This window comes from Cervus elaphus, chromosome 9 (assembly GCF_910594005.1).
Source record: "Cervus elaphus chromosome 9, mCerEla1.1, whole genome shotgun sequence".
Taxonomy (NCBI): Eukaryota; Metazoa; Chordata; class Mammalia; order Artiodactyla; family Cervidae; genus Cervus; species Cervus elaphus.
In genome coordinates, this window is record NC_057823.1 from 97,497,798 (window position 1) to 97,521,219 (window position 23,422).

Below are 23,422 nucleotides of genomic sequence, written 5' to 3' on the forward strand. Positions count from 1 at the left end.
TAGGCCTCCCTGTCCATCACCAACTCCCAGAACTTACTCAAACTCATGTCCATCAAGTCAGTAATGCCATCCAACCATCTCATCCCCTGTCATACCCTTCTCCTCCTGCCCCCAATCTTTCCCAGCATCAGGGTCTTTTCCAATGAGTCAGTTCTTCGCATCAGGTGGCCAAAGTATTGGAGTTGCAGCTTCAGCATCAGTCCTTCCAATGAACACCCAGGACTGATTTCCTTTAGGATGGACTGGTTGGATCTCCTTGCATTCCAAGGGACTCTCAAGAGTCTTCTCCAACACCACAGTTCAAAAGCATCAATTTTTTGGCGCTCAGCCTTCTTTATGGTCCAACTCTCACATCCATACATGACTACTGGAAAAACCATAGCCTTGACTAGATGGACCCTTGTTGGCAAAGTAATGTCTCTGCTTTTTAATATGCTGTCTAGGTTGGTCATAACTTTTCTTCCAAGAAATGAGCGTTTTTTAATTTCCTGGCTGCAGTCACCGTCTGCAGGGACACAGGTATTAGAAAGCTGCAGTTTTTCCTGACAGGAGCTTCCTCCTGTCTCACTTTCCAGTTGGGTGGAGAGGTAGATTTCCTTCACGTCACATTCTCCACGAGCAAAGATTCGGTCCTTTCCAGCTCCCGACCCCAGCGTGCGCCTTGCTGCCACGCATCAGTAAGGACAGTCCCGATGATCCCCAGCTTCTGTGAATGGTGAGGCTACAGAGCCGCAGGAGGCTGGCTCAGTGGAGAGCACTTTGACTCGCCTTGTGGACTCGTGTTGTGTGGGTGGGTCAGTGAATTCTGGGAGTGGGCTCAGGTGGCTCTGGGAAGAAGGTTTCCTTCCCTGAGCTACCTTTGACCTCAGTTTAAGCAATGTATTTATAGTTGGGACCGTGTCCTTTTAACCTGACCTTAAAGTGAATTGAACAAGCCAACTGACAATGCAGTGATCACCCACTATGAAGCCCCCCCTTTTTTTTTTTGTTAGAGGAAAAACGATGCATTTAGATCTTTGGGAAGAACTGGATAGGGACCAAGGTGGTGGTGGACATGTGGGAAGAAATTTTCAGAATAAACAAAGATAAATGGTTCATGTTTTAGAGGAATAAGTAGGTCAATGTTCCAGACACTCCATTCCATTAATCAGGTTGGCAACAGTATCAACAAACTCAATTGCTTGCAAATGATTATCTGATTAAAATGGCATGAAGAATATGCCCAAATAGGTAAACTAAATTTTATAAGATTTAAAATACTCCTAATGCATTCTTTTCTGATGGTATCAGTAGTGTGTTGGGTAACATTTTGCCAGAAAAAAAAAATCTCAAGGATGTGCTTATTCTTTACAGATTATACACCCCCTTGTTGTCTTGTGAATTACACTGATCCACTAAAAAAAAAAAACAAAACTATATGTTCAGGGATCATTTCTACAGTTTGTTACTGAGGAAGTTTCTCTGAATGTGCAGAGCAGCAGAAACCACGAGGAGGACACGCAGCGTTCTCTCCCGAGCATGAAGCTGGCTTCTGCCGCTGCCGTTAGCCATTGATGATCATTCTTCTTTTCCTTCTGGAGAGTAAGAGGGAAACAGTGTAGCCTGAGTGGTTAAAAAAAAAAAAAAAAAAAGCAAACTAAACAGACCCCAGATATCCTAAAAAATACACTAAAAATATACTTCCTAAGATTGTATGGTTTTTCCAGTAGTCATGTATGGATGTGAGAGTTGGACCATAAAGAAAGCTGAGTGCTAAAAAATGATGCTTTTGAACTGTGGTGTTGGAGAAGACTCTTGAGAGTCCCTTGAACTGCAAGGAGATCCAACCAATCCATCCGAAAGGAGATCAGTCCTGGGTGTTCATTGGAAGGACCGATGTTGAAGCTGAAACTCCAATACTCTGGCCATCTGATGCGAAGAACTGACTCATTGGAAAAGACCCTGATGCTGGGAAAGATTGAAGGCAGGAGGAGAAGGGGACGACAGAGGATGAGATGGTTGGATGGTATCACTGACTCGATGGACATGAGTTTGAGTAAGTTCTGGGAGTTGGTGATGGACAGGGAGGCCTCGTATGCTGCAGTCCACGGGGTCGCAAGGAGTTGGACACGACTGAACTGAAGATCGCATTGTGTTACATTATCCATGTATTTTGTTGTACCATTCCCAGATGTTTAGGGTAGATAATAAAATCACTAAATGAAAACTGGATGCAACTTGCTCAAATCTCGGATAAGAAAGGAGTGTTCTTTTCACTCTACCCAGGGAGTATGAAAATGACCAAGAGATGCATTGACTAAGCCCCACCCTCTCACTCCAGGGACAGGCACGTGAAGTTGCAGATGGACACAGATGAGTATCTGGGACATTCAAGCTCCAAGCCCTGGGCCTTCAATGCCTCTGTCTCCTGCACTTGAATGACTCACTGCTACAGTCTGGTTTTTCTGGTCCCCGTTCACCTGCAGCTCTTGCTTAACCAATCTATCATGTATCAGCAGATGGCTTTCCCAGCAACACTTCTGCAATCTCTTTCTCATGAGTGTGTTTGCCAGTCAGCTCTCCCTTTGACACCTTAGTCAGTGTAATACTGTTTTCTGTATAGATGAATGTCGCATTTGTCCCAAGAGCAGTTGTCTAGCAAACTCAACTATCCCGAACACAGGCCAGAATAAATAGGAAGATAAAAAGACATTGAGCCACTAAGGGAAACTTACAGAATATGTGCACAAAATCTTGCTCATTCTGCTCAGAGAAGAATCTCTAACCATCCGTCAGGGCTTAGTTACTTCCATTTTACATACAACCCAGACTTGCCATTCAATCACAAGAAAAGCGGCAAATATGCAGAGCGGAGAAAGATGGCTGGTGAAACAGGTACACTGGCAATAACCAGAAAAAAAAAACCTGACAACTGCTTTGGATGCAAAAGTGAGAACTTCAAAATTGTACAACAGAATGAAGGAGCCATCACTGTGCATCAGAGTGTGAGAGACCCACAGCATCCCCTGAGGCAGCACTGATGTGCTTCCCAGTGGAACGGAGTCATCCAGAAAAGGTTAAACCACTATTTTGAATTCCAGATAAGAAGGCAGAAAGTGCATTGCCCAGCACATAGAGTTTTCCAATGAAAATGGCTTAAGTAAAGGATTTCATTCATTCCTTTATGAAATAGATATCGACTGCTTACCATGTGCCAAGGAGGCTTCATCCCCTGCCTTTTTTTTTTTTTTTTTTTTAATTTAGATAACTGCAGCCTGGAAGATAAGCAATCTGCTCAATCCTAATGACCTTCTCAAAGTTACTCCTAGACTAAGCCAGGCCACACAGATAGCGCGTCACCACCCCAGTGCCCTTCCTTCCACAGGTTTGCTGCAGCCCCAGACGGCTCTCAGGGGACAGTGTGATGTGTCTGAAACCTGTGGCTTCATTAGCCACGAGACACTTAGTGGGAACAACAGATATTCATACCTGGGACGCATTGTCTCTGTTCTTCATATAAAGAATAAGGCCATCTCTTGTTAACTTCTGGGCTCTTGTGAGTCATAGAACTGACTGCCTTTGCCTTGGTACCAGAAGGCTCAAGCTAAGACTGTGATCCACTTCTCATCATTGAAGGGACTTGAAGGGTGTTCTTTTGCACGCTGTGTTCTGATTCCATACCTTTTGTTTTCCACTTGCCTCATCCATCTCACTTATTTTGAATATATATCTTCTTGCTCTATAAGTGAAAGTGAAAGTCGCTCAGTCGTGTCCGACTCTTTGTGACCCCATAGACTATACAGTCCATGGAATTCTCCAGGCCAGGATACTGGAGTGGGTAGCCTTTCCCTTCTCCAGGGGATCTTCCCAATCCAGGGACTGAACCCAGGTCTCCCGCATTGCAGGTGGATTCTTACTAACTGAGCCTATAGTTTATTTTATTTTTTTTTTAAACTTGTACAGAAGTCACTGTGTGCTGGATGCTATTCTAAGCCCTTTACAATATTAATTCATTTCTATCTCATAATTATGCCTGCACTATCCATTTAAAGATCATTAAAAGCTGGCACTGAGAGATTCCCTATCATATGTATCTCTTAATCTACAGAAAGTCTTTTTGGAAAATAAGAAAATATATTGCAATCCTTAAACAATTAGCCAGTAAACTTGACTGGAACATTTACTTAAATGCTCATCTTTATTTCCCAGCAGGGTCAGATATACCAGACATAGAAATGTATATACTTATATTCAAGTGATTTGAAAGTGTTTCTAAGATTCTTGATGTTCTTAAGACACATTATGATCTAACCGGGCCACTGGCAGCTAATAGATCATTAACAAAGAGCGATGAAAATGTAGTGTGCACAATGCAACTAAGAATGAAAGTGGAAATACAGACAGCGAGCAGAACTCCAGGGTGAATATAGAATGTGAATCTGCATGGGTTAGAGGGAAATTAAATGTGTGATGATTTTGCACAAGCAGCCAATTAAGGAGCGTGTGATTAAGTACAATGAAGAATATAAGATAAATGAACTTTATTGGAAAATTGATCCACTGCCGCCAGTCCCAGTGCATTATCTGTTAAAACACTTGTCTATAGTGGCATATAACCCTAGAGGTTTTCTGGCACAATGACTGTTCTTATAAAATCAATCACAGTTTTACAGAGCTATGCCAAAGAATATTATTCATTACATAAACGGCTGAAATTTTTTTTCTAAGGGCAGATAAATGACCAATGTGACAGATTGATATTTGTTCATGTTTATATATCTCCTTCCCTTTATTGCTATGAAGACTTTAAAACCAAAAAAGGTCAATGTTGTGTGCTTTATTGGAGAGAAGGCAGAATAATTTTGAAGAAAAATATGTTAAAACAGCCTGATCGCTAGGTATCTATAACCAGTGATCATGTATGGATGTGAGAGTTGGACTGTGAAGAAAGCTGAGTGCCGAAAAATTGATGCTTTTGAACTATGGTATTGGAGAAGATTTTTGAGAGTTCTTGGACTGCAAGGAGATCCAACAAGTCCATCCTAGAGGAGATCAGTCCTGGGTGTTCATTGGAAGGACTGATGCTGAAGCTGAAACTCCAGTACTTTGGCCACCTCATTCGAAGAGTTGATTCATTGGAAAAGACCCTGATTCTAGGAGGGATTGGGGGCAGGAGGAGAAGGGGACAACAGAGGATGAGATGGTTGGATGGCATCACCGACTCGATGGACATGAGTCTGAGTAAATTCCGGGAGTTGGTGATGGACAGGGAGGCCCAGCGTGCTGCGGTTCATGGGGTCGCAAAGAGTCGGACACGACTGAGCAACTGAACTGAACTGAAGTGAAATGAAACAAAACAGTGGGAAACTGCCTCAGAATGGGAAAAATAAGTGAGGAAAACAGAATAGAGGCCAGAAGTTGACCCAAGCATAAACAGGAAATTGATATATAGTGGAATTTATTGTTCAATCAGTGGGAAAAGAATGAAATATTTAATAAAGTGTGTTTGAACTACTGCTTATTCATATGCAAAAAAAAGACATTGTAACCTTACCTAATTCTTTGCTGTTGTTTAGTGCTAAATCATGTCTGACTCTTTTGCAACTCCATGGACTGTAGCCCACCAGGCTCCTCTGTCCATGGAATTTCCCGGGCAAGAATACTGGAGTGGGTTGCCGGTTGCTTCTCTAGGAGATCGAACCCGAGTCTCCTGCACTGGCAGCAGATTCTTCACCACTGCCACCGGAAAAGCCCTCATTCTGGGATTTATTTTCATCTACCTCATTCTAGATGAAAATAAATTCCAGACGATTTAAAGACATAAATGTCAAAAGAAAAAACTTTTCAAATTTGAGAAGAAAATATAGATAGATTGATTCATGACCTTAAATTAAGAATATCTTAAGCCATATACTAAAAGTGCAAGAAGCAAACTATACACAAAAAAGATTGATACATCTGAACTATTTAATTTTGATAGAAAATTTTAGAGCATATTTGTGTACAAAAATATTAAAAAATGAATCATTATTAACTTGGGAGAGACATGGAGGGAAAGATTCTGGGAAGGTATTCAGGAGATTTCAATTATAGCTATAATATTTTATCTTTCAATATATATAACTTAAGCTTGTATGGCAAAATGCTGTGGTCTGACAAAATTGACTTACTGGTATGAGTTATATTGTTTTCTATAATTTTCTCTATTTTATGCTTAAAATAGTTTATAGTAATATATATATATATATATATATTAAAGAATGCTTAGGAGGCATGGCTGATAGACTGTGAGGTCCGTCATATGTAAAACCCAGTTCCAGAGGAAATGTTTGATATATTCAAAGAGATAAAGGCTGAAGATTTTCTAAAACTGACGAAAGAGGTGAATCAAGACTTAAATCAAGGCACACCGTCTCATGTGTTTTCATGAATACACACTTTTCTTAAAGAGCAGTTACGTTTGAGCTAAGATCTTTTTGGCTACAATTTACACCAAAAGAATAAAAGTGTGTGGGCTGAGATAGAACAAATGTATTATGAAACCTGAATGCCAACAATTGAATGTTTTTATGTGCCTGCCAGTGAACAAATGGCTACTGGTAAAATTCCTTATTCAGATGATGCTGTTAGATGTTATGTCATATAAATGGCACATAATGCGGGTGAGCAATCATTTTCTTCCGTGTGCTAGCTGATCATTTGCTTCATTGTTAATTGCCAGTGGTCAAAATATGGTTCAGATTTTGGTATCTATGCAGAACCTATAGGGTAGAAGTATTTGATGATTTACTGTTTATTTGCTTTTTACTGAAAACCCAGGCTACCGAAGAACTGACTTTTTGTTAATTGGTTTCTCTTTGAGCTGTGATATGGGCCGGGGGTTAGCATGCTATCAGGCCAAGTCTGACTCATCTTCACCTGTTAGCCTCCAGCTACCAGTAGCTTTTATATTTTTAAGTGGGAAAATAAAAACCCAAGAGTAAGTTTCCTGATATATGAAATGAAAACAAAAACTTAAGAGTAAATTTCCTGATATGAAAATTATGTGAAATTAAAATTTCAGTGTTCATAAATAGAACTTTTTTTTTTTTAACACAGGCACTTTCATCTTTATATTGTGAATGTTACTTTGATGCTACATTTAGACCTGCAAAACCTAAAATATTTTCTCTCTGGACATTTAGAGAAAAAGGTTGCCATACATTGACTATAAATGTATCTCAAAACACTCCAACTGATATGCAGGAGGGAAGACATATAAATCGCAAATAATTTATATTAATGCCAATTTACACAATGCTTTATTTATAGATAGCAGTTATGTAGAAAATGTGACATGCAGTCATGATTCAGCACTAAATGAAGTTGTGAAAATTAGTAATGTAATTAAATTGTGGTGATGACTATAACTGCTTTCCTCACGTTATGTGACAAAATAATAAGTAGATGACTCAGCTTTTACATATCACGGTAAACTGGCTTTTAAAGGAAAAGTTGCTCTCATGAGTTTTTTTAAAGAAGAGATGAAGTAAGACACTTCATCATGACAAGGAAAATACCAGTAGTGGTAGTATTTTTACTTTCATGTTGTATTATTACTCTAGTGAATAGCCAGAATCTAATAAATCAGGACCAAAATTGCACAAGTTTTAAGGTTGAAATGAGCATTTGAATGAAAATAATGTTGAAGATAAATTTTCCTAAGACAAAATTTTTGTTCAAATCACTGCATTGCTGAGTTTGACTCTTTGCAAGTACTTGATTTTTTTTTCATCCTTCAGAGAATGAAATTAATGAGCTATTATAGTATAAACCTTATCACCACCTGAATGACATGACAGAGCTTGAAGAAATGTCCCAGAGCTAAATGAAACCTACAGGTTCACCTTTTACGTTGAAGCAGTCAACTTTATAGGTTTTCATTGTTACTGTTGTTATTTTCTGTGTAATAACTCATTTACAGTGTCCAGCAAAGTGATTTTCAGTGAGGAATCACTCTAACTTCAGTATTATACACAAACACAAACATGGAAAACTGATTATTATCAAATAGTTTCTCCCATTCTTAATGATACATGAATGTGGTTTTCTAATTCAATTAAAATAAATATTAAGATAAGAAATACCCCGGATATGGAGCGTCACTGTGCTACTTTGTGAAGACTGCACATACTGTCATTTTCCTCCATGGTTTGAAATAAAGATGATTAATGTTTTAAGTATTGTTCTCCTTTTATAAATGGTGATAAATTCTTGTCTTTTGATCTTTCTGAAAATTAGTGGCTAAACTTTGCATATAAAGTGACCCACAGCCACTGTTGGGTTGCATAAAATGTTCAAAATGGAAGAAGTAATTTTTTTTTAAGAAGTAAATGGTGATAATGTCATAAAGAAAATCAGAAATTAAGTGAGAACTGAAGGACAGGTAAGACTGCTAATAGATATATTTCAGGGCCCAGAAAATATACATGCAAAGGTATGGAAAATGAGGTAAATTTGGGGGTGGTGAGTAGACCAGTTTCTGAGAGTGAAAAATTAGAATACAGGAGGTGAAAAATGACTGCAAAGGTGACTCACAGGGAAATTCTTTGTTTCCTCAGTGATGACTTAGAAAATTCCATTTATTTTTGAAGTTTTTGAGCTTTTTCTCATTCCAAAGGTAGAAGCATATATGACCTTAAAGAATTTCCAGGTCAGACTGTAAGTGTCTGGCACAAGGAGAAGAAGATATTCCAAATATGGACAAGGATTGGTAACCAACATGTTCTACTAAACCATTGGTTAGAAAAAAGAAAAAATAAGTTCTTACCTACAGTTTTAAAACCTTCTCTAGTATCAATTACATTGCAGATTTGGAAAAAGAAAAACAAAATTTTTTTAGAAATGCATTTTCAAAACCTTAATTCTTATTTATTTATTTTTCGCAGAATGCTACTGGAGAGTATGCTCCACCAGAATAAGGGGATTGACCCAGGAGGAACTCGGGGTTTTAGGAGCCAGGGGATCTATCGCAGGAAGGAAGCCAACAGGATTCCTAAACGAGGCCACAGTCATGCAGCCAGCTAGAGGCAGCTCCACCCCAAATGGGAAAGGTGAGGCGGCTTTGGAAGAGACTTCTTCAAGACGGTGAAATTGTTTCAAGCCGAACACGTCTGAACATATTAACTGAGGATTTATAGAATTCAGGGAGCTTGAAACTGAATTGAGCAGGTAGAAAGCTATTGAAAATTCCGAGGAAAAGAAAATGTTGTGCTTGCCAGTCATCACAGCATACTGCCTATGTGACTCAGACTGTTTGCGTGATTCTCATAATGCGGGAGCTGAACATGGTTCCCTTTAAAGCTGTATCTACTCAGGAACGATTGGGAACTCTGCGGGGCGCAGATGGAGGCAAAATCGAACTGAACTCTCTTCTTTCATAATGGAAAATTATGATAGTTAATGCCTACAACTGTAAGATTGAGCAGTAGCAATACCCACGGTGTATTTCAGTGTATGTCGGTTACAATCGTAAAATGGAGCAAAAGTTAAAAAAGGGAGCTAAATGATGCTGGAGGGAAGTGGGTAAGACCCAAACTGTTCTTCTTCATAAAAGCTTTGTGGAGGTGTCTCTGTGTTTATGAGTTTTTAATTTTAATAAAAAAGTCTATTTCAAGCAGTTAAAATGCAGAATGCAAAATCATATCTATGATGATAGGAACCAGAGTTAGAAGAAGGTGTAGACTTACAAACACTTTGATTTGGAGAAAGAAATTTCTTCATTGGGCTTTAAAAGAATATGTTTACTTAGATAAAAATCAGATTCTGTGTGTGCTTCTCAGTTTTCATCACATTTTCTCAACTGATTTCAAATATCCAGACGTGAGAAAAGTTCTGTTTTTATTTTGCTTTAAGTTAGTAAGGACAATAATCTTCCAGCTGATGTATGTGAAAACTTTCTAAGACATACATACACATGATTTCCAGGTCCTCGTGTTTCACACGTAATATTTCTTGGAACTGTTCTGCCCAAAACCCTCCCTTTAGTTGGAGATCATGTTGGTTTTTCTTGCCCACTGCCTCTTTGTAATCAGCCTTCTCCCACTGAACAAGTGAAATGCATATCCCTCAACCATCCCTTGTCTTACCATGGAACAATACCCTGATTTGAAAAACCTCTGGAGCATCAAGCCAGGGCATAGCTCAAAATATTACTTAAGCAAGTGAATGACTCTAGTGAAAAGATAACAGTCATTTTGCAAATCAAATAGCTTATTTTTGTTATGGAACTTTAATATTTTAATCTTATTAGAGTATAGTTGATTTACAATGTTATATTAGTTTCAGGTATACAACAAAGTGATCAGTTATACATGTATTCATCTTTTTTAGATTCTTTTCTCATATAGGTTATCGAAGAATATGGATAGGTTTCTGTGTGCTATGCAGTGGGTCCTGGGTGGTCCTCTGTCCCACATGTGGTAATGGACGTGTGTTCATCCCAAGCTCCTGATATATTCCTCTTGCCATGTTTCCTCTTTGGTGACATAAGTTTGTTTCTGTTATTTATAAGTCTGCTTCTATTGTGTAAATAAGTACATTTGTATCTTTTCATTTAAACTAGATTCCACATATGAGTGTATATGCATGTGTCTGACTTACTTTACTTAGTTTGATAATCTCTGGGTCCATCCATGTGGCTGCACATGGCATTATTTCATTCTTTTCTGTGGCTGAGTAATAGTCCATTATATATAAATGTACTTCATCTTCCTTATCTATTCCTCTGTCGATGGATTGCTTCCCTGTCTTGGCTATTGTAAATAGTACTGCATTCACCATCAGGGTGCAGGAATCCTTTTAGATTATGGTTTTCTCCAGATACAGCCCAGGAGTAGGTTCGCTGGATCATCTAGTAGTTCTATTTTAAGGTTTTTAAGGAACCGCCGTACTGTTCAGCGGCTGTACCAATTTACATTCCTACCAACAGCGTAGGAATGTTCTCTTTTCTCCACACCTTCTCTAATATTTATTATGTGTAGACTTTTTGTAACCATTCTGACTGGTGTGAAGTAATACCATATTGTACTTTTGATTTGCATTTCTCTAATAATTAGGCTGAGAATCTTTTCATGTACTTTTGGCCATCTGTATGTCTTCTTTGAAGAACTGGCTCTTTAGATCTTCTGCCCATTTGTTGATTGAGTTCTTTGCTTTTTTGACATAGAGCTGCACCAGCTGCTTGTACATTTTGGAGATTAATCCCTTATTAGTTGCACCATTTGAAGAAAGCAAATCAAATAGTTTTCAATTCTTTCTTACCACAAATTAGGAAGATCTAAATCAGTCATCAACTATTAGATCATTAAAATATTTCTGATGATCAGTAATATGTGACTTTCCTCACATAACCTGGGGGGATTCAAATAACTTTGTGACATTTCCAAAGCAAAAATCCTTCCCTTTCCACCTACTACTTAATGATGTGATCGAGTTTGGCAGCATAATAAGAATAAAATTGATGCTGAATTCATTTTATTCTAAAATAGATGTATCCTCATCCTTCTCATTAATATCTACATTCAAAATACATTCTTACTTTTTAGTTTTAATAATTAGTTATCAACATTTATAATATATTTACTCTATTGTGATCAATTGTATGTTAGTAATAACTATAATTATGGTCACTTAAAATTTTTAAAAACTATATTTCAATTTATTTATGATTTTTGTTGCAGAGAAGTGTGAGGATGATGAAGAAAATCCTTCAGGTATATATATATATTCTGATGGAAGTTGAATTTATATACAAGTTAAGAAGAAAATAGAAAAATACATATTTTCTAATTGCTTAAGAAAGCATTTTCCATGTAAACTTTTTAGGGGTTAAAAAAAGAGAGCTATTGCTTAATTAATTAAATACAAGGATAAGACCAGGTTGGGCAGGGGTAGAGGGGAACCACCTGGGGTCCTCCCTCCCCTCCACTCACTATTTAATTTTTAAATGGATGATGATGTGTATCAAATTGCCTTGCTATTTTATTGCCTTTGGATATATGCAAAAGGTGATATAAATTTTTATCAATATTTCAAATATACCTGAAATTATATCCTTTATTATAACATACAAAAATTATGTCCTTATTTTGAAATTTACTAAATGTGACTTAATCTTTTTGAAGAGATTCTTAATTTTAAAAATGTTTTTAAAGAATCTCCAAGCAAAATTTTGCAGACCACCAGTCGAGTCTTTTCTGTGGTTCCGTTTATTGGGTGGATCCATACTGCCCTCTGGTGGCGACTTAGCAGCACCAGCAGCCGCAGCTGGCGGTTAATGGTTGGAACACATGAAGTACATATTTGGACAAGTGGCATTTTAGAAACAGAAGTCCATTTACTTTTTGCTGAACAAATAGCCATTTGTTGTAGACATGACTACATCTCACATATTCTCACAATTTTTTTTAATGAAATGTGGCTCTCGTGACAGGATTTTGAAAATTAGGATTTGACAACCCAGTGAATCAAAAAAAAATTACCTTATCCACCAAGCAAGATATTTTGCTTTCCAGAGACATCCAGATAATATTCAAGGGTCCCTAGATGTGATACAGACACTCCATCAGCCGAATTTAAAATCAGCCCATACGTTCGGGGTTAAGAAAGAAATATTGTTTAACTAATTCAATGCAAATGGGGAGTTTTACCTTTAAGTCTCCCTGCAGCGAGCGTCCTCTCTGCTGGCCAGTCTGTGCTCTGGGAGACTCCATACCCTGAAGCTGTCAGTAAATGACATGCACATTACAGAGAAAGTATGGCATCGTGCAAAGAGCAGGGCATAGTGAAATTTGAAAGAACTGTATCTGGATTTTATACCCAGCCATCCCTAGCTGTGATCTTGAGAGAAGTAACTTCTCTTGGTCAGTTTCTACAACAGGAAAATGGTTAAACTACTGGCCTCATAGATGCCATGAAAAACTAAAAGTGTATAGGTAAAGTGCTCAGTAACAGCAATCAACTGTTCTTATTCCTGTTTTATACATTTGAAAGACAAGCAGGTCTGTCCATTTAGGGGATAAAAAATAAAGTCACAGGGAGTCATTTGATGGGGTATCGGTCATTTTTAGTTAGTTACAGCAGTGCCGTTACACATTTCTTCCTTACGTGTTTTCTTTCCCTTGAAGAGAAATATTTCACCATTTTTCATCGTTATTAAACTTCTTTCTTCTCCATTTCTTAGGTGACTGAACTTGGTTTGTAGTAGTGAGAAAGTAAATGTAGCCTCCAGAATTACCAGCCTGTGAGCAACCCCAGCCGCACACGACTCACTCTTCTTCTACTGTGGAAAGTAACTTTTAGGGACCAACTCCTTCCCCTGTGCTCTGAAGCTCTCTCTTCATAAACTCCCACCTTTATCTAGGCATGATCCTTGCAATTATCCCCTCCTCTGTGTCATATTTTTTCTTTCTACTGTGTCATTTCCATAAATGAAAAATATCCTCAAGTATCTGCTTCCCTTTCACGCAACCTCTGCTCCTAGGAAAAAAATCTTCCTCACATTTCATATAACCCTGTAAATAGTGGCCTCTTTCTCTGTTCCCCTTCACCACTGAATTTCTTGAAAATATCTGTGCATCACAGTTTCTATTTCCACACCTCACATGCTTTCTTCGTTTGCGTTAATATCCCTCCACTTGGCTGAGATTTGTCAATGTCAGGAATTTAATTCTCTATTACCAAATCAAATAAAAACTTCTCTAAACTTAACAGCTATTGACAGTTGACCGCAGAAATGAGAAAAAACATGGTATGTGAAAATGGTGTGTTAGGGATGACTTTGTGGTAAAGAATGTAAACTCAGTCAAAGTAACTTAAATAAGAAATGGATTTGTTTGGAAAGAGATCTAATATTGTCTTACAAAATAAGAGCAATAAATACAGCTGAAGCCCCATCAGATAATGCACTCGGCTGCTCTGGTGTCCCGTTTTTGCTGCTCTCTGCATGTCTGCCTCATTCTTCTGCTCCTTTGAAGGCAACCAGTGTATACCTTTCTAGGTCAAGGGATCAACAAAGACCCACAAGAGTCCCTAAGTCCCTCATAATGAGTTCCCGTGAGAAACCGGATCAGTCCTGCTTAGAATGTCCTGCATCTTTTCTCAGTTAGCTATGGCCAAGGAGTGGCAGGATCCTGGTGATGGTTAATTTCATGTGTGAGCTGAGCTAGGCTACCATACTCAGTTGTTTGGTCAGACACCAATCTAGAGGCTGCTGGGAAGGTATTTTTTAGATGGGGTGGTGATGGTGGTTTAGTCGCTAAGTCATGTATGACTCTTGCAACCCCATGGGCTGCAGCCTGCCAGGCTCCTCTGTCCATGGGATTTTCCAGGCAAAAATACCAGAGTGGGGTAACCATCTCCTTCTCCAGGGGATCTTCCTGACCCAGGGAATGAACCTATGTCTCCTGCATTACAGGTGGCTTCTTTACCAACTGGGCCATTGGGGAAGCCACACTTTTAGATGTGATTAACATTTGAATCAATAGACTTTGAGGAAAGCCGATGACCCGCCCTCCACCAACGCCATCATGTGGGTGGGCCTCTTTCAGTCTGCTGTAGGCCTTAAGAGCAAAGACTGAGATTTCAAAAGTAAGAATTTCACCTCCAGACTGCAACAGCGAAGTCCAAACTCATTTCCGGGCTGTGGGCCTGCCATAGGAATTTTAGACTTGCCAGCCCCGCAATCACATAAGCCAATGCCTTAAAATGAGCCAATCTCTGAGAGAGAGAGAGAGAGAGATGGGAAAAAAATTTTTTTTTTCCCCTCTGGAGAACCCTGATTAACAATCATAAAGTACAAACTTGGCCATAGGAGTCTCCCCTATGATTGGAGGGCAGGTTTAGAACACAAGATAAAGGCTGAGTGACTCAGCTGTATTATATTTAGGATTACCATACAGTCTCAGATTTATTTGTAACCAGTTATGTTTGCTCAAGTAGAAACTGACCAACAATAATGTTAAAATGGGCCTTCCTTGGAAGCTCAGCTGGTAAAGAATCCACCTGCAATGCAGGAGACCCAGGTTCAGTTCCTGGGTCTGGAAGATCCCCTGGAGAAGGAATAAGCTACCCACTTCAATATTCTTGGGCTGCCATGGTGGCTCAGATGGTATAGAATGCACCCGCAATGCAGGAGACCTGAGTTCAATGCCTGGGTTGGGAAGATCCCTGGAGGAGGGCGTGGCAACACACTCCACTATTCTTGCCTGGAGAAGCCCACGGACAGAGGAGCCTGGTGGGCTACAGTCCATGGGGTCAGAGTTGGACACGACTGAGCGACTAAGCAGTAACAGCAGCGATGTTAAAAATTAGCATGTGTTCTTTACTATTTATTGTGTCATCAGCTCAAATAAATACAATTATTAGTTAGATAATTTAATTTCAGTCTCTAATCAGTGTTGACATCAGTTCAGTTCAGTTCAGTCGCTCAGTCGTGTCCAACTCTTTGTGACCCCATGACATTTTATAGCTAGAAATAAAATGGGAAAAATACTTTGGAACCCTCTGCATTCTTGGAGCAGGGAAGAGGGGACAGTTTCAAAACATATTCTATGTACAAGAAAAGTTCATTGTAATGGAGCAAAAAGGTGAGAAGTCCAAGGAAAGGAATAGGAAGGAATCTGACCTAACTTTCTGACAGCAACTAGTCACTAGTAAACCATTTCCTTGCCCTCTTCCTTTCAGAATGGGAAAAGACTATCTTGAATTCCATACTAAATGTAAAAATACTTATACAGAAGCTAAAATGACTGAAGAAATACAGGTGAGGTGGTGGTTCATTTATAATTAGGGTAAAACTTTCATTAACTAGAGTTCTACTGACCAGAAAATAAGTTACGCAGGAGCTGAGGTGTGGAAAAACGGTGTGAGGAAGGAACGCAGGTTGCTAAATTAAAGAGTCCGGGGTGCTAGACGACACCTGTTCAGTTCAGTTCAGTCGCTCAGTCGTGTCCGACTCTCTGTGACCCCATGGACTGCAGCACACCAGGCCTCCCAGTCCATCACCAAATCCTGGAGTCCACCCAAACTCATGTCCATTGCGTGGGTGATGCCATCCAGCGATCTCATCCTCTGTCGTCCCCTTCTCCTCCTGCCCCCAATCCTTCCCAGCATCAGGGTCTTTTCCAATGAGTCAGTTCTTCACATCAGGTGGCCAAAGTATTGGAGTTTCAGCTTCAGCATCAGTCCCTCCAATGAATACCCAGGACCGATCTCCTTTAGGATGGACTGGTTGGATCTCCTTGCAGTCCAAGGGACTCTCAAGAGTCTTCTCCAACACCATAGTTCAAAAGCATCAATTCTTCGGCACTCAGCTTTCTTTATAGTCCAACTCTCACATCCATACATGACCACTGGAAAAACCATAGCCTTGACTAGATGGACTTTTGTTGGCAAAGTAATGTCTCTGCTTTTTAATATGCTATCTAGGTTGGTCAAAACTTTCCTTCCAAGGAGTAAGCGTCTTTTAATTTCATGGCTGCAGTCACCATCTGCAGTGATTTTGGAGCCCAAAAAAATAAAGTCAGCCACTGTTTCCACTGTTTCTCCATCTATTTGCCATGAAGTGATGGGACCGGATGCCATGATCTTAGTTTTCTGAATGTTGAGCTTTAAACCAACTTTTTCACTCTCCTCTTTCACTTTCACCAAGAGGCTCTTTAGTTCTTCTTCACTTTCTGCCATAAGGGTGGTGTCATCTGCATATCTGAGGTTATTGATATTTCTCCCAGTGATCTTGATTCCAGCTTGTGCTTCTTCCAGTCCAGCGTTTCTCATGATGTATTCTGCATATAAGTTAAATAAGTAGGGTGACAACATAGAGCCTTGATGTACTCCTTTTCCTATTTGGAACCAGTCTGTTGTTCCATGTATTAGTCAAACACTGGAAACTCATTTGTGAGCTGATCAATACAGCCATACAGCAGAATTTTACAAAGCAGTAAGAAGGAACTGTGGATACATACAACATGAGTTAATCTCAAAAACACTATGTGGAACAGACAAAAGAGACAAAAGTTAGATAAAAGAGAGTGCATACACTGGATGATTTTATTAACTTAAGTATTAAACTCTAGCTGTTTCTTAGTCTCCAACTTGTGTCCAACTCTTTGTAACCCCATGGACTTCAGCATGATAGGCTTCTCTCTCCTCCATCATCTCTCTGAGTTTGCTCAAATTCATGTCCATTGCATCGGTGATGCCATCCAGCCATCTCATCCTTTGTCACCCACTTTTCCTTCTGCCTTCAATCTTTCGCAGCATCAGGATCTTTTCCATTAAGTCAGCTCTTTGCATCAGCTGGCCAAAGTATTGGAGCTTCAGCATCAGTCCTTCCAATGAATATCTAGGGTCGACTTCCTTTAGGATTGACTGGCTGGATCTCCTTGCAGTCCAAGGGACTCTGAAGAGTCTTCTCCAGCATCACAGTTTGAAAGGATCAATTCTTCGGCGCTCAGCCTTCTTTATGGTCCAACTCTCACATCTGTACATGACTACTGGGAAAACCATAGCTTTGACTATACAGACCTTTGTCAGTAAAGTGATGTCTCGGTTTTTTGCTATGCTGTGTAGTTTTGTCATAGCTTTCCTTCCAAGGAGCAAGCAACTTTTAATTTCACGGCTGCAGTCACCCTCCACAATGATTTTGGAGCTCAAGAAAATAAAATCTATCACCACTCTCACTTTTTCCAGTCTATTTTTAGTGAAGTGATGGGAGCAGATACCATGATCTTAGTTTTTTGCTTTTTTTTTCTAATCTTAGTTTTTTGAATGTTGAGTTTCAAGCTAGCCTTTTCAGTCTCCTCTTTGACCCTCATCAAGAGGTTCTGTAGTTCCTCTTCACTTTCTGCCATTAGAGTGACATCATCTACATATCTAAGGTTGCTGATATTTCTCCTGGAAATCTTGATTCCAGCTTGTGATTCACCCAGCCTGGCATTTCATATGATGTACTCTGCATGTAAGTTAAATAAGCAGGGTGACAATATTCACCCTTGTCATATTCCTTTCCCAATTTTGAACCAGTCAGTTGTTCCATGTCGGGATCTGACTATTGCTTCTTGAACAACATACAGGTTTCTCAGAGGGCAGATAAGGTGGTCTGGTAGTCCCATCTCTTTAAGAATTTTCCACAGTTTGCTGTGATCCCTACAGTCAAAGATGCAGAAGCAGATGTTTTTCTGGCATTCTCTTGCATTTCTCCAGATAATGTTGCAAATTTGATCTCTGATTCCTCTGCCTTTTCTAAACCCAACTTGCACATCTGGAGTTCTCAGTTCACATACTGTTGAAGCCTCACTTGAAGGATTTTCAGCATAACCTTCCTAGCATGTGAAATGAGCACAATTGTACAGTAGTTTGAGCATTCTTTGGCATTGTCCTTCTTTGGGATTGGAATGAAAACTGACCTTTTCCAGTCTTTTGGCTAATGCTGAGTTTTCCAAATTTGTTGACACATTGAGTGCAGCATCATCTTTTAGGATTTGAAATAGCTCAGCTGGAATTCCATCAGTTCCACTAGCTTTGTTCATAGTAATACTTCCTAAGGCCCACTTGACTTCACATTCCAGGATGTCTTGCTGTAGGTGAGTGACTTTACCATCCTGGTTTTCTGGGTCATTAAGATCTTTTTTGTATAGTTCTGTGTATTCTTGCCACCTCTTCTTAATCTGCTTCTGTTAGATCCTTATCATTTCTGTCCTTTATCATGCCCATCATTGCATGAAAAATATTTCCTTGATATCTCCAATTTTCTTGAAGTGATCTCTAGTCGTTCCCACTCTATTGTTTTCCTCTATTTATTTGTATTGTTCGTTTAAGAAGGCCTTCTTAGCTCTCCTTGCTATTCTCTGGAATTCTGCGTTCAGTTGGGCACGCATGTGTGCTAGGTTCCTTTAGTTGTGTACAACTCTTTGCAACCCTATGAGATGTAGTCCACGAGGCTCCTCTGTCCATGGGGTCCTTCAGACAGGAATACTGGAGTGGGTTGCCATTTCCTCCTCCAGAGGATCTTCCCAACCCAGAAATCAAACCAGCATCTCTTCAGTCTCCTGAATTGGCAGGCAGGTTCTTTACCACTTGGGTAAGCACCACTTGGGAAGCCCTCAGTTGGATTTATCTTTTCCTTTCCCCCTTGCCTTTCACCTCTCTTCTTTCCTTAGCTATTTGTAAAGCCACCTCAGATAACCACTTTGCCTTCTTGCATTTCTTTTTATTTGGGACGGTTTTGATCCTTCCTCCTGTACAATGTTACACACCTCTGTTCATAATTCTTCAGGCACTCTATCTAATCCCTTGAATCTGTTTGTAACCTCCACTGTCTGATCATAAGGGGTTTGATTAGGTCATACCTGAATGGCTTCATGACTTTACCTACTTTCTTCAATGTGAGTCTGCATTTTGCAATATGGAGCTGATGATCTGAGCCACAGTCAACTCCAGGTCATCATTTTGCTGACTGTATAGAACGTATCCATCTTTGACTGCAAAGAACATAATCAATCTGATTTGGTATTGGCCATCAGGTGATGTCCTTGTGTGGAGTCGTCTCATGGGTTGTTGGAAAAGGAGGTTTGCTATGATCAGTGTGTTCATGTGACTAAACTCTTAGCCTTTGCCCTGTTCTATTTATATTCCTAGACCAAACTTTCCTATTATTTCAGGTATCTCTTGACTTCCTACTTCTGCATTCCAATCTTCTATGATGAAAAGGACTTCTCTTTTTTGGTGTTAGTTCTAGGTGTTATAGGTCTTCCTAGAACTAGTCAGCTTCATCTTCTTCAGTATCAGTGGCTGGAGCACAGATTTGGATTACTGTGATGTTGAATGACTTGCCCTGGAAATGAACCAAGATTATTCTGTTGTTTTTGAAGTTGCACACAAGTACTGCTTTTCAGGCTATCTTGTTGACTATGAAGGCTACTCCATTTCTTTTAAGGGATTATTGCGCATAGTAGTAGATACAATGGTCATCTGAATTAAATTCTCCTATTCCTGTCCATTTTAGTTCACTGATTCCTAAAATGTCAGTGTTCAATCTTGCCATCTCTTACTTGACCACATCCAATTTACCTTAATTCATGGACCTAACATTCCAGGTTTCTGTGCGATATTGTTCTTTACAGCATCGGACTTTACTTTCACCACCAGACACATAACTGAGCATTGTGTCTGCTTTGGCCCAGCCACTTCATTTTTGCTGGAGCTATTAGTAATTGCCCCCTGCTCTTTCTCAGTGGCATGTGAAAGTGAAAGTGAAATCGCTCAGTCATGTCCGACTCCTTGTGACCCTGTGGACTGTAGCCCACCAGGCTCCTCTGTCCATGGGATTTTCCAGGCAAGAGTACTGCAGTGGGTTGCCATTTCCTTCTCCAGGGGATCTTCCTGACCCAGGGATTGAACTCAGGTCTCCCGCACTGCAGGCAGACTCTGTACCGTCTTCTTCCAGGGGAGCCCCCTCAGTAGCATACTGGACATCTTCTAACCTCTGGGACTCATCTTCCAGCGTCATATCTTTCTGCCTTTTCATGCTGTTCATGGGGTTGCTGTGGCAAGAATACTGGACTGGTTTGCTGTTCCCTCCTCCAGGGGACTACATTTTGTCAGAACTCTTCACTATGACCCGTCTCTCTTGGGTGGCCCTGCAAGGCATGGCTACATTACTTCATTGAGTTATGCAAGCCCCTTCCCCATGACAATGCTGTGATCCATGAAGGAAAGCAAGGTCACAAAGGTTAAATCCCCCAAACAATGAACACTTAAAAACTGAAATTAAAATAAAACATAATTCAGAAAAATATGAGTTACTAAGGTGTAAATTTAACAATATTGGTCCACTGAAAAACCACAGCACCTGATGAAATTAATACCTAACAAAGGAGATATATAAAGTGTAAATAAATTACAAGTCTAAATTATTGTTAAATGGTCAATATTATCCAAATTGATTATAGATTCAATATAATCTCAATAAAGATCCTAGCAGGCTTCCTGGTAGAAATTGACAAGTTAATCCTAAAATATACATAAAAAAGCAAAGGAATTTAGAATGCCAAATGATTTGACAAAGAACAAAATTTTAGAGTTCATACTATTTGATTTCATGATTTACTATAAAGTCATCAAGGTAGTGTGGTGTTAGCATAGAAATATAAATAGACCAGTATAGGGAATTACTATACTGGTAATTCCAGTACCAGTTTCTGGGTTCAGAAACAGACCCACACATAGAGGACAGTCTTTTTAACAAGTGGTACTAGAAAAATGGGATATACATATTCCAAAAACAAAGAACAAGAAAACTTACCCCCACACACAATTTTGATCCATACTCATACTATAATACATACAAAAATCAACTTGAATCATATTAAAAGTATAATCTTCCTAGAAGAAAACAGAGAAAAATCCTTGTGACCTCGAGTTAGACAAAGATTTCTATACACAATTAATGAACCATTAGAGAAAAAAGGTGGATAAACTGGACTTTATCAGAATTTTTTAAATTCTGCATTTCAAAAGAGATCATTAAGAAAACAAAAACACGAATCATACACTAGGAGGAAACCTTTGCAGCTTATCTAATAGATGACTGGTGTCAACAGTTGTTTTATAAAACTGGAACAAAAATTATGGAACATTTGGAAGTTTCTAAACTGTCATTGGTGAAGAGTTGAAGCAAGTTTTACTATTTTTAACATTAGGTATCTACTAGATATCTTTAGAATCCACCTGCCAATGCAGGAGACACAGGTTCTACCCTGGAGTTGGGAACATCCCCTGGAAGAGGAAATGGCAACCCACTCTAGTATCCTTGCCTGGAAAATTCCATAGACACAGGCGCCTGGTGGGTTACAGTCCATAAGGTCACAAAGAGTTGGACATGACTGAGTACACACACATTAGATATCTAAGTGGAGATGACTTCATGGGGAGTGGTTAAGTTGAAGATAGTTAGCACAGAAATAGAAAGAGAAGGAAAAACAGTAAAGCTGTTGAGACAGGGAACTGAAGTTCAAAAATTATAGGCTAGAATACCATAGGAATTCCAGAAAGTAAAATCAGCTGGGCAGAGGCAAGACCTGAGCAAATAAGTTAAAAAAAAAAACAGCAACACACCTAGACTTAGCACAGTGAAACTACAACACCAGAGACAAATCTAAGAATTTAAAAGTAAAGCAGATAAAACAAGCAACAAGTGCCAGTCCAACTCCACAGCTCATTCTGCAGACTGGAAATCTAACGGCAGCCTACAATGTTAGATTACAGCGCGGTGCACATTTCTGCATGTGAAGTGCTAATATGTGTCATCTATGCAGTCAGTGATCATTTAATAGGCTCATTATAAGCTAGGCAATTCCTTGAGACTGTTTATACCTCTTCAATTTAATATTTAGATCAAAACTCAAATGTACAGTAGAATATGGAATTACCATTAAACATTTCATTCATTTGGGAGTTTGATTTACCAATCCCATTTCAAGTAAAGGTTAGGTAAGTTTTTTTTTTATTTTAACTGAAGGACAGGGTGGCTAATGGCCTTTTACAACAGAAAAATCTGGCACATGAAGCCCCCCTGGAGATCTTGTATAGGGACTTGAAAACAATCTGAAAACTATTTTTAAATTCTACTTTACCAAGTAATCTCATCTTTCATTATTTAACATAAGTATTATTTCCTAAATCTAGGTCTTTCTTTATACGGAATCCAAAGATTATCTGTAGTAAAATCAACCTATTAGGTAGGTGCTAAAATAAAGTAAAAAATTAGCAAAGCATTCTGCAAAATCACTATCAATATATAGCCATTTCCAAGATAAAACATAATTTTAATTGAACTTTCTTATAAATGTCTAAAAGTAAATGCCTTAAGAATTTTAACACAGAAATTTTGACATTTTCTCAAGATATTTTTGTTGGTGCACTACTGTCTAGTTGCTTCCTTTTAAATGTGTCCCATCCATCAGTCTTGCATAAAATGCCACAATAATATGTAATAGTTTGCATTTTTAAATTGAGCCTTGAATGTAAATAATCTGTTTAATAGAAGTGTCTATGTTAATATGCTTAAATATATCAATTCAGAAACTTTAACAGTATAGTCACATTTACTAGTTCATACTGTTTCAGATGAGGCTGGGAAAGTCTACGGAAAAAAATCCTATATTTAAAGATTAGTTGCTTTTTCAAATCCCACCTTAAAAACGTTCAAAGTTATTTATATTCCAACAATCATTTTCTAGTCAGAAACAGTAATGTGGTGCAGACAGAATTCTGCCATCTACCCTTTGTGTATATTCTGGATAAATCTCAAGGAAATGAAATCTGGGTAAACCAACATATAATCTACACAAACCTTCCATTATTTAACCTCAAAGACAGATCTCAAGAGAAATTACATATGTAG

The 23,422-nt window shown here is 38.9% G+C and overlaps 1 non-coding gene across 1 annotated transcript; it reads left to right on the plus strand.

The window, feature by feature from the left end:
• The first annotated feature begins 1,404 nt into the window (after positions 1–1,404).
• On the plus strand, positions 1,405–1,611 carry LOC122701210. Its single transcript, XR_006343034.1, has one exon. It is a non-coding gene; the product is annotated as a small nucleolar RNA U3 (small nucleolar RNA).
• The last annotated feature ends 21,811 nt before the right edge of the window (positions 1,612–23,422 follow it).